Raw genomic sequence first — 4,827 nt, 5'->3', positions numbered from 1 at the left:
TATATATATGTATTTTTTTTTTTTGGCGCAGTAATACTTCCATGCAACATGCATAGTGGTGCAGTAACAGTTTTATAATGCTATATAATCTATGATGACCCTGCAAACATGATCTCAGGGATGGACATTGCAGAAATATAGCAGTGACTGGTCAGATTGTGACGGCCTGGCTCCCATCTGGCCTATTTTTGCAAAACATGGGGAAAAATGACCTAGAAACAGAGGTGCTTATTGACATAACTGACAAAGACATGTGGTCATAACCAACAAGCATATCTTGAAAAAAAAAAACAACAACTTTAAATTACACTTACTAAGTTTAAAATGAAATCAGCTTAAAATTAAGTTACACAGTGACAGGTTTGTCTTCAGTAGCCTTGAGGAGGTGTAATGACACCACTGAACCTCCAGAGAGAGCTCACTGCCTGTCAAACTCAAAACCACTCACCAGTAACAGCCTCGGTGACTGGTGAGCGAGCTTCGTTTTTGCCCCGCTCATCTTTTTGGAGAGGATTTTACACGACATCGGACCTGAATGTTTGTTTTTTTTAAATAATAAAAGTTTTACCATATCAAAAACTTTTAATAACAAAGCCGTATAATAATAATAATTCAATTTAAATTCGATTGTATTGTAGTTGTTAGGGTTATATCAGGTAAATTGGGCCACTTTTTGGTTAATCGCTTGGGGACACTAACAAAAAACCCATGTATGACATTTAACTGTGTTCTTATGATTAATAAGGACTGTTTTTTAATATTTTTGTGTTGAATTGATGTAATAAAATATAATTGTTCAGGCCCTACAGGTTTTGAAACATTAGCTGCCCCACATTTTTTGAGATAGCAGTGTTCAAGTAAAATGGGCCGGCTGATCAGCAAAAATGGGCCAGTCAAACTGCAAAGTGAAATAGAGACATTTCTGATAAAACACATTTAATTATATTTAATTTTATAATGTAACAGTGTAACATTGTAATTAAATTACATTGGAACATCAATTTCAATCAATTTCATCAATAAAACAAATGTCATAAAAAAAAATGTAACAATAACAATAACAGTAGTGTTATGGCAACAGTTTAAAAGTTAACAGCCAATGGAAGTGTGTAAGACATAAAATCACCGTCTGCTTTTTAAATGTGTTACTCGGAGCGACTGTGCCCCCGGATTTAACCGATGTAGTCACTGTTGAAACAGCACCAAATCTCACTTTTCTGTGCCTATGTTGGAGTGGGTCGGGAGGAAAAAGTAGTAAGAGCGTTATTTAATCCATTACTGAGGGCAGTTTTACTCACGGTAAAATAATTGAGTCATGTTTCTTCCGTTCCAGTGGTGCTGGTGAGGCATAAAGAATGACATGCTGAGTCACGCTGTCAGAATGAGCTCAACATGTGCTGCCCTACGGGATCAATGAAGAAGAGTAAAGTAAAGGTCTAAGGTAGGCTTAATGTAGAAGTGCATTTTAATGTAAATTTTTAAAAGGAATAATAAAAAGTCTAATAAAAAGTCTACACTTTTGACTAAAATGCCATTTAGTTTTAGTCATCTTAATTGTTTTTAGTTTTAGTCTAGTTTTAGTCGACTAAATATCATAAGCGGTATGCGATGAGACCTGTTTTCCCATTTGGTCAAGTGACTTTCGACATACACCCCATAGGAGCACTTTAAATGCATAGGCCTGCTGAAAAATGCAGTCCCCCCATATATATGTTTTTTAAAATAAGACATATATGGACTGACACATATTTATTTATAAAATCAAGTTCATTACTTTAAGAGGCAATATAAAGAATTTATGTAATAACTTTACAAATATTTAAATATAGTGGTTTATATGTTCACTTCTATTGAATGGCATGTGTCCCCAGTCTAACCCTGGGGGAATGTGGTATTACTGAACTTGTTGTTACGCTTATAAAAACAAGATGTAATATTTGAAAAAAAACTTTATTCTGTCTATATCATTGATGCCTGCTTTTTCTGTCCTCGCAAATTAAGATTGAATTGTCAAACCCGAAATAGTCAATACCGAAACACTTTTTGTCAATACCGAACGATCCATGGCTGTTTCAATATTGACATATTTCAGCAGTGACATTCAGTTGTTTTATTCTTATGTATAAAAAAATCATAACATTTCATATTTTAAACTGTAGTCTCCTCTTTTTAGTGAAATCAAGTTATAGTTGCTGAAATTGTGATGGGCCCTTTTCACATTTCCAGGGTTCTCAGAAGTGCGTCATAGTTGGGTAAACGTCTATAGGGGTGAATGGGAGATGACAGCAGATATAATTTTTGTACCAAAATAAATATTCTGTGACAGCATTTCCACGACTTTCCAAAAGAGGGGGAAAAAATAGAGAAAATGATTACAACAGTCAGAAAGAAAGATGTGAAATTTGCCATCACTCCCTCAGCTGTCGTATTAGAACCCTTGCAGCAGCGTTAATTAAAAAAAAAAATTTTTGTAATATATTACTAGGGTAATATAACACAAAGTATAGCGTCATAAATGTGAATGATTTTTTTTAATGAAAATATTAAAAACTTGTTCACTTCTATTGAATGGCATGTGTCCCCAGTCTAACCCTGGGGGAATGTGGTATTACTGAACTTGTTGTTACGCTTATAAAAACAAGATGTAATATTTGAAAAAAAACTTTATTCTGTCTATATCATTGATGCCTGCTTTTTCTGTCCTCGCAAATTAAGATTGAATTGTCAAACCCGAAATAGTCAATACCGAAACACTTTTTGTCAATACCGAACGATCCATGGCTGTTTCAATATTGACATATTTCAGCAGTGACATTCAGTTGTTTTATTCTTATGTATAAAAAAATCATAACATTTCATATTTTAAACTGTAGTCTCCTCTTTTTAGTGAAATCAAGTTATAGTTGCTGAAATTGTGATGGGCCCTTTTCACATTTCCAGGGTTCTCAGAAGTGCGTCATAGTTGGGTAAACGTCTATAGGGGTGAATGGGAGATGACAGCAGATATAATTTTTGTACCAAAATAAATATTCTGTGACAGCATTTCCACGACCTTCCAAAAGAGGGGAAAAAAATTGAGAAAATGATTACAACAGTCAGAAAGAAAGATGTGAAATTTGCCATCACTCCCTCAGCTGTCGTATTAGAACCCTTGCAGCAGCGTTAATTTAAAAAAATATTTTTTGTAATATATTACTAGGGTAATATAACACAAAGTATAGCGTCATAAATGTGAATGATTTTTTTAAATGAAAATATTAAAAACTTAATATTTATGATGTTGATAGCTGTGGAAACGGGTCATCACAGTCACTACCGAAACGTTAATGTCACAACTGAAACACTTTCTTTTCTTAAAAAAACAAAACAGAAATAATACCTTGATTACTTTTTTTTACATGGTCACCAGGATGGGGCACATTGTCACTCTATAAAAAAAATGTTTCTTCAAAATCTTACATTTAACAATAAAGATACACATTTTCACACTGGCTGTATACATTGAAACATAACATAGAATAGAAAATAGTTTTGAAACATTCTAATAGCTAATACAGGTTCCAAACAGTGTAGTAAAATTCATTATTTCATGCTGAATCAACATGCATTAAGATATGTATTTGTTTTCTATGTATTGTACATTTTCTGGTTTGTTTCAGTAGTGACCAATTTTGGGGCATTGTTCAAAATTTGCTGAAATTGTGAAGAAAACATACAAAGATTCTAGTGTACCCACATTACATTTATGCATTTAAGATGCAATACAATACAAATTTACAAAAAAATTTGAAAAGAAAAATTAAACATTTCAACCCAATACAAACCTGACTTTGCAACACTTCTTGTAGAATGACTCATAAACTATAAAATAAATAGATACTTAAAAATAGATTGTATCTAACGCTTCATTTTACTTCAACAAAATGGTTGGTTTAAACTTTTATTTAATGTCAAAAACATCCCAAAGTTGAAGAATACAATGCTTAACATCTAACACATAAATGACACCAATAATAGACCATAATAATAACTGAGTGCAATAACAAAACAGAAAACATCACTAAAATGTAATGAATGTAATATAATATAAACAATACAGAAGCAATAAATAAATATACAAAATTCATATTTTGTATTTGAACAGTAAAAATGGTGACTATAGCATGTACATTAATGATCTGTTAAGTATTATATTACAATGCAGTACTGTTTTGTAATGACCTAATGAAAGTAATGAAAGTTAGCGATGTTGCTTCCAATCGTGTGTTTGTTCCTCAGCAGCAGTGTTTGTCTTTGATGAGATAACAGGTGACACAATAGGTCACCGACTTCTTTCAGAGTCAGGCCTTCATTTTCCCTCCAAGCTAAACACATCCCCAGAGCACTTCCTGTCAAACAGGAACTGATAGTACGCTCCATTTTTATCTCGGCAAGAACATGGAAATGTTATCGTATTCCTGTGGGCCTCTTCATCCCGCCCTTTGCCTGCAGGTCTGTCTGTTTCTCTTGTTCATTGTCTGCTGAACTGTGACGTGACCGCGAACAATAAACCACATTTCATTCATCTGCATCGCCAGGAATTTCACACATTTTATGGAGACTTTGTGTGTGTGTGTGTGTGCATAAATGTGCGTGTTTTGATGAAGAAGCAGGTATTATAGTCATAAATAATAATAAGAATGCTGTATGCCAGGTATTGAAAACAGATTTACTGACTTTTACTGGCAAAACACCAAAAGGGAAGAAAACAGTCTGTGAAAGAATAATATTTGTCAAAGAAACACAAAGTACAAAGACGCTGGGGATATTAAGGCATTTTCATCGTCT

This window comes from Sinocyclocheilus rhinocerous, unplaced genomic scaffold, assembly GCF_001515625.1.
Source record: "Sinocyclocheilus rhinocerous isolate Xijiao unplaced genomic scaffold, SAMN03320098_v1.1 scaffold4219, whole genome shotgun sequence".
Lineage (NCBI taxonomy): Eukaryota > Metazoa > Chordata > Actinopteri > Cypriniformes > Cyprinidae > Sinocyclocheilus > Sinocyclocheilus rhinocerous.
The sequence above is the reverse complement of the archived record's forward strand: the minus strand, read 5'-3'. Positions refer to the sequence as shown.